Here is an 8,567-nt window from a genome sequence, read left to right on the forward strand (position 1 = left end):
AAATAACTATTTATTAAAGTAGACAAATTAATTATTTTCTTCTCGTATACAATTTTTTTAAGACATAAAAGTAATTAATTAGGACATTGATTAAGATAATTAAAGTCACTATTTCATTAAAATTTTAATTTAAAGAAAAATCCTAGTTAATTTTGGTATAGAAATTTCGAATTTGAAAACAATGATAAAAATTATGTTGAATTTTGATTTATTTGATTCTCATTTAAATTAATCACTACATAAGTTAAAGTTCTGTTTTGAAGTTATATTCGAGCTTTAATCTGATTTTTAAATTTTCAATTTACTTAGTTTGATTTTTTAACTTAGGTATCCGTAACTCATATTAGGATTTTAAGTGTTTAGTTGAAAAAAAAAGGTAAAAAAAATTTCAATTATCACATCAAACAGTCGCTAGAATGTATAATGTAACAGTCGTTAGTCCATCTCACCATGTCGTTAACGATTTTGTGAGACAGTGACAAAAATAAGATTAGGAACCAATGTGAGTCATAACTATTAAGTTGTAAGACTAAATTGAGTAAATCGAAATTTTTGAAATTAGATTGAAACATAATTGTTAGAACCGAACCAGTGATCGAACCGGTCAAGCTATTGGTTCACTGGTTGAACCGATAAAATCGGTCTCACGTAAATATAAAATATAAAATAGTTAAAAACTTAAAATTAAAATTTAAAATACATATCTTCACTAACATTTTATGAAGAATCAAGTCTCAACTTCTAAAAATAACTAATATAAAAAAATCATAAAATTTTAATACTATAATAGTATCTTATTTTGACACAATAAAAAATAATTAATTCACAAAGCCTATCATCTAACTATAATATCAGTAGATTTTAACACTAACATCAAAACAAATAACCTTAATCACAATACTAGCAATAAAATAGATCAAGTAAATTAATAAATTTTTAGTGAAATTTATATTTATATTAATAATGGTATATAATTAAAATATAATTAATTTTAAAAATAGAAAAAAAATTTAAATTAAATTAGATATTTATGTATACTATATAATTAGTATTTGTCAAATATAATACTTAAAAGTGCAATGATTAAGTGGCAAGTAGAGGTTGCTTTTGCTCCAAGGTTCTTGGTTTGAGACCTTGTGGAGACATTTTAAAAAGATTTTGAAGCAGAGCAGTTCGGTTAGAACGGTTTGCACCGGTTTGTACCGGTTCTTACCGGTTCACACCAGTTTTATTCCTTAAACGGTCTAAAGAGTAAATCGAACCGAACTAGGATTCGGTTCTGGTCCGGTTCACTAGTTTTCTGGTCGAACCAGCCGATCCAGTTCGGTTTTTACAACCATGGATTCAAATACGAACATAATTTCAGAAACCAATAAGTATTATCTCTTTGTTGATAATTAAGTTGTTTTAATGGTAATTAAGATCTAATCATGGTTTATAATAAAAGAAGCATTCTTTTGCAATAATGAACCTATAGTAGTAGTTAGGGGTGTTTATAAATTAGATCATATCCATATAAATCTACAGTATTTATCCGTATTTGATCTGTAATTTGAGGATATGGTCTGATCTGTAAGATGATCGGATTGGATCGAATCGCATCTACACTCTAATAAGATAGAAGTAAATATGTTTACAAAAGTAAACAAAAAAATTATTGACTTTTTTTATAAAAATAAAATTTTTATTATTTTGTTATTTATAAAAATTTTAAGAGCTTGTTTTATATATATATTTTGATGAATGTGATATATTTTTTATGAAAATAATCTTTTAAAAAAAATATAATAGTTAATCTATTACCTTTTTTGTTTTAGTATAAATTAAATGTTTTTTATTGTTTTTGGAAAAATTTTTTTTTGAGAAATTTAATAATATGTGATGAAAAATACCGAATAAATTATACAGAAACCAATTAAAACACAACATAAAAATATCTTTAAAAAAAGACGTTTTAGACGTCTTTATCTGAGTGGCCTCTATTAATTTATAAATATAGAGTTGTAATTAAGGGGAGTCTCCCACCAATACAAGTTTGAGGAACCCCAGTTTGGTTTCATATGTGCATGTTGGGTAGTGGGTACGAGGAACAGGTGAAGTTAGTTGAGATTTGAGAATCAAATCCATGCTTACAATTTACAAACGGACGGAATGTCAAGAGTTCCGTCTTTGTTTCTTTCTTCAACTTCTTCCACTGCGACATGGCCGGCTACAATTCCTTTGGACTGCTGCTCTGCCTCCGATTCGTGTCTATTTTCTTCACAGCTTTCACATGCTTCAGCCTCACTGTTTGACCTCCATTTTCATTTGTTACCCCTCATGATTACTTGATTAATTAGGATTCAACGTTTTATTTGACTATATATTTCAGAACTCTTTGTACGGAAAAGTTATATTCCATTAGTTCCTAGCCGGATTCTTTCTTGTAATAAACTAACAACAAAGAGAACTAATTAAGCCCAACTATGAATATGGTCTGGTGACTATTGAAACTGTGAAAGGGGCTAAGCTAATTTCCTCCGGGTGAATCCGTGTCTATCACATTGTACTTAAGTTACTAAAAAGGATAAATAAATAATATTTAATAAATTTTATATGATTTATTTTTTATTTTAAAAAATAAATTAGACAATTTAGATATCATAACAAAATCACCATACAACTCACCTTTCCCCAATAGCCGGAGTTTGAATCTCATCACCTAAAAGAATTTTCCACATTTCGTAAAGTCAAGGATACACAAGTAAATCAATGACAACAAAAAAAGAGAACAACAAAGGGTACTTTTGGTTTCATTTTTAGTGTTCCCTATTAAAATAATAATAATAATAATAATAATTGTTTATTTTTTTTAATTTTAAAAATAAAAAATATTAAAAATAATCATAACAAACAAATTTATACCAAAGGCAACCTAAAGTTACCGAGTCCGAGGCTGTGTAATATGTTTTCGGATTAACGTTGCATCATCATTAGTCACGGAAACAACTGTGTCCACACAAAGCCAGCCCATAAATTAGCAAAAGTGTTTTTCACTGGCAAAAGTGTTTTTTATTTGGTCTTTTTTATAATTTTCATAATTTTACTTGTTATTAAATCACTCTTTCACATTAATCTATGATAATAATAAAGAAATTTCACACTATTTCATAAATTTAACTCAACAAAATTTATTATAATTTGAGTTTTTATATTTTTATTTATTTTTATTTGTTATCTTATTTTTAATCGTTATTTTATCTTGTTTTTTTCTTATTTTTCATAAGCAATACTGTATATATATATTTAGCTTTACTTTTATAATTTTTCAATCAAAAATTACAAAATATAAGAATAAAAGACACATCAGTAACTTTTCAAGAGTCTCTTTTAAGCTTTTCACCAGCTCAATATTCTTTTCTTATGACGCTTCTGAAAAAAGGTCGAAATTCATCCTCTAAATTGCAAAAACAGAAATAATCACTCTTCCAAATAAATAAAAAAAAACAATCCTTCAAACCAATTTAGACTTTTACCAAGTTCAAGTACTTCTTCTACTGCTAATAATTTTTTAAATCGAAATTTATTTTTAAACACTTGAATCATTGATTATGGTGTCACATATCACATTATATCAAATTTGTCTTGGTTCATCTCTTACACAAATGGCTCTCAAATTACTAAATAACTCTCAAATTATTTCATTTTATAAAGGCATTGTTCAATTTTCACCATCCTTAGTTCTTCGTGATATTCTTTATTTACCTTATTTCAATTTTAATATTATCTCCATCTCAAAAATTATTTTCATACTCAAATGTACAGTTACTTTTTCATCTTCTTTTTGTACGTTACAAGCCAACAATTTGAGGACGATTGGTTTGAGTATAATAAGAGTGAACACAACTTCACTAATAATCCATTCACTACACATTTAGTAAATTTCATCCAATTTTCACCTATTACCCCTTCGAATATATAGCATTTTCGTTTAGGGTATCTTTCTAAACAAAGATTCAATTATTTACATAAATATTTTTTTATTTCTGTTTTATCGATTTTTAACAAATCGATGGTGATTCGATTCTAATGGTCTGGGAGCGAAACCTACTCTTCTTTTGCGGGTACCAGTTTTTCTATAAGTGCATCAAAGGTCCTCGAATTAGATGAGCATTAAAAAGGGAATTGAGTTCGAAAAGTGTAAAGGACTGAAAAGCGTAAAATAAATATTTCGAAAAAAAAAAAACTTGACTGAAAATTGAAATGATTCGCATTGAATTTTAAATAAAGCAATTAAAATGCCTCCAACTGAGTCAAAGGACTTTCGACATGAAAGTATAAAAGTACCGAAATGTAAATTTGACCATGAAATTAAAGTTGTTCAAAAGATAAATTGTACGTGAAAAGTAAAGTTCTGCAAGAATTATAAATGAAAAGTAAAGACAATGGAAGGAACCTACAGAAATCGAACTCGAATGCAGACTCAGAAATTTGTTGGGGATGTGAGTGTACTTGAGTATATTTCTGGAGAAAAGTTTCAACCCTCATTTCCTAAAACTCACTAATATTTATAACTCACTTTCATAACTGGCCTTTAATTACACTATGCTACCTTGTGTGCGGTTTTTTGGGTAACCATCCCCGCTCTTTTGCCTATGAGCATTACCAACAAATCTTTAACTTAGAGAAAACCTTCGACTTCGCTATTCATATAACCGCTCGATTCTTCATTCGAGAAACTGCTCGATTTGTCAAAGTATTGAGATCGAGTCCGTGTCAAATAATTTTCACTTAACGCTTGCACGTGTGTCTTTTCAGCCTCTACTCCCCTTCCAACACTTCACCAATATTTTGAATCAGCTTAATCTTTCGAAAATAATTATCTCGACCAACAATTTCTATACATTATGATGAAGCTTGTGACATTTGTCATCTTTCTAAGCAAAAGAAATTTTTATTTACTCAAAACTTTAATAAGGCTAATGCAAGTTTTGATTTATTATATTTTGATATTTGGGATCCGTTTTGACAAAATTCTATTCATAATCATAAATATTTTTAACTATTATTAATAATTTTAGTCGCTTTACATGGGTTATTTTATTAAAATCGAAAGGAGAAGTACAAAGTTATGTAAAAAATTTTATTCATGATGATTTGGTGGATGATTAAATAAAACCTCAAATGGTGTTTTAAAATTAATTACAGATGATGGAACTCTATTAAGCAAATAAATAACATGATTAACAATATAAGATAAAAAAGATGATGGTAAACTAATTAAAACATAAGAGTAAGAGTTATATTCAAAATATATTGATACTTGTATTCTACCCTTTCATTTTGTTAAGGGGTTTCAACACAATTAGGTTGATGAATAATGGCTTTGAAGCATAAAAATAATGTAAAATGAATTCTGGTCTATTATTGAAACGGACTGTTTTGACTTTAGAGTTGAATTATGTTTAATCCAAGAGGCAAAAAGGCTGTGTTTATCGATTTTTAACATAGTTTTAAAGGATATATTGTTTATATTTTAGAAGATAAAAAGATTGAGATTTTCAAAAATGTGATTTTTTATGAAATGATCTTACCTTTATTTACTAAAAATATCTAATTCCATACACCCAGTCAAACATTACCAAATGCACCTTCTCAAAAATAATATCTAATTAGTCTTCCTATTGACCCACATCTCATTTCCATTAACCAACTCACTAACTCACCCATTCTTTCATCTTCACCTACACCGTCATCTCCCAATCTTCCTTTATTCTTCCCTGAAGCCTCATCAAGCCAAGACACATCTCAATTCTCTACATCTAACACAACATCATCATCCTTCTCTAAATCTTTTTCTCCATCAAGTCCATCATCACCGTTCCTTTTACTAGAGGAGCCATTTCTTTTCCATCACAGCCACCAAGCTCGCCGACCACCAACCTACCTTTTCAATTATGTTTGTAATTCCTCTCTCACCTGCGCAAATTTCTCTTTCTCAAGGTACCTTTATCCAATCTCTTCTGTTATGTCCTTTTCTTCTATTTTCCCTGCTTATATAACCTATCTTCTATCTTTGCAATATGAAGTTGAGCCAAAATCTTTAAAGGACGCCAACAATCATTCTAGTTAACGTGGTGCCATGAAAGATGAACTGGATGCTCTCGAGTTGAATAAAATTTGGTGTCTTATTGATTGTCCTACAGGTGTCAAGCTGATTGGTTGTAAGTAGGTTTACCGAATCAAACAAAAGCTAGATGTTTTCATTGATAGATATAAAGTGCGTCTTGTGGCTAAAGGATTTACTCAAATTAAAGGTGTTAATTTTTTGGAGACATTTTCTCCTGTTGTCAAGCCTGTCACCATCAGATTAGTCTTGGCTTTGGCATCCATAAAGCACTGACCCATACACCCATCAGATGTTAATAATGCTTTCTTGCATGGTGACCTCTCAGAAGATGTTTATATATCTCTGTCTCCTGGAATTGTGCCAACTCGCCCAAAACAATGTTGCAAATTGTTGAAATTTCTATATGGTTTACGGCAATCTAGTCGCATGTGGTATGAGAAACTCTCCAATCTTTTACTATCTCATAGATACTAGCATATTATTTCTGATTATAGTTTGTTTGTTAAATTTATTGGTGCTGAAATCTCTATTCTTCTAATTTACGTTGATGATATTGTTATAACTGAAAATTCTATTTCTGAACTTGCTGCTATTAAAACAATTTTAAATCAACATTTTAAAATTAAAGATTTGGGTCCTTTGAAATATTTTTTGGTATTGAAGTTGCTCAATCAGGAAAGAAAATTTTTCTCTCTCAAAGAAAATATTATTTTGATTTTTTAGAAGACTCTGACTTGTTAGGCGCCAAACTCACTTTTGTTCCCATGGATAGTGCTACAAAACTTCATCAAGACGACAGCTCCATTCTCTCGGATCCTTTTATCTATCGATGTTTGGTTGGACGCCACATATGTCTTACCACCACGAGACCAGACATCATGTATGCAACACAACAATTAAGTCAATTTATAGCATCTCCTATTCAATTTCATCTTCAACCAGCAAAGCGAGTGTTGAGGTACTTAAAGAGTAGTCTCGAAAAAGGAATTTTCTCCTCCAAAAGTTCAGAAATTCATATTCTCAGCTTTAGTGATTCTGATTGGGCCAGCTGTTCTAACACTTGGCAATCTTTAACAGACTATTATTTATTCTTGGGCAGTTCTTTAATCTCTTGGAAGACCAAAAAAGAAACCACCATTTTTCGTTCATAGATCAAAGCAGAATATCGTGCACTTGCCAGCACAACTTGTGAACTTCAATGGATACTCAATGTGTTATAATTTTTACGCATCTTTTCTATCCAACCATCAGTTTTATATTGTGATAATCAGAGTGCATTTCATATCGCTGCTAATTCAGTTTTTCATAAACGGACTAAACATTTAGAGGTTGATTGTCACTTGGTCTGACAGAAAGTTCAAGTTATATGATGAAACTTCTTTCCATTCTTTGTTTTTTTTTGGCCAGCTAGCTGACATCTTCACTAAATTTTTGTCTCCTTAACCCTTCCTTCTTAATCTCAATAAGCTTGGTGTTCTTGATACTTTTTATCCCTCAACTTGTAGGAGCGTATTAAACCACTCTTCCACATTAACCCATGATAATTAACACGTTTTGAGTAAATATCAATTGCATTAAATGCAGAAAATCAATAATGTGTTTACAAGGCCAAGTAGAGTTAAATTTCAATTTGACCTTTGAAATTTAGTCCAATGCTCAGAATGATCCCCACAATTTCGTTGGTCCCAATTAGAATCCCCAAATTTACAATCGTGGCTTCGGCTTGCCCCTGCGATCATCTCCATCACCAGAATGCTGATCTGACGCAATTGCGTGACACGGTGGACACTACTTAAACGACGGCGCATTGGTTTCGCGCCCAAACCCTTTGGAAACCACGTCGTTTCAATTTTTTGTGGGCTAAAACTCTCTTTCTTTTCAAAACATCAAGAAAATCCTTACACTACGTGGTTTCAAAAGGGTTTGGGCGCGAAATCAATGCGCTGTCGTTTAAGTAGTGTCCACTATATTATGCAATTGCGCCAAATCAACATTCCGGTGACGGAGATGATCGCAGAAACAAGCTAGAGCCACGATTGCGAATTTGAGGATTCTAATTGAGGCCAACGAAATTGTGAGAATCATTCTGAGCATCGGGCCAAATTTCAGAGACCAAATTGAAATTTAATTCGGCCAAGTACTTCTGCATTATATAGATGCAGAATAATGTACAATAATAATGTGTAATTAAAGTAACGACCTCAACAAATATTTTTTATCTTGATATTTTAACTATTGCTATCCTACTTCATTTATATCACTTACAATAATAATAAAAAAATCTCATATCAATCTATAAATTTAACTCAATAGAATACATAAATTTTACCACAACTTTAGCTTTTATTGTTTTATTTATTCTTATCTTATCTTTATTTGTTATTTTATCTTTATTCATTATCTTATCTTTATTTGTTCTTATTTTTCATAAATAATACTCTATATATATATATATATA

The sequence above is a fragment of the Arachis ipaensis genome, chromosome B07 (genome assembly GCF_000816755.2).
Source record: "Arachis ipaensis cultivar K30076 chromosome B07, Araip1.1, whole genome shotgun sequence".
Classification (NCBI taxonomy): domain Eukaryota; kingdom Viridiplantae; phylum Streptophyta; class Magnoliopsida; order Fabales; family Fabaceae; genus Arachis; species Arachis ipaensis.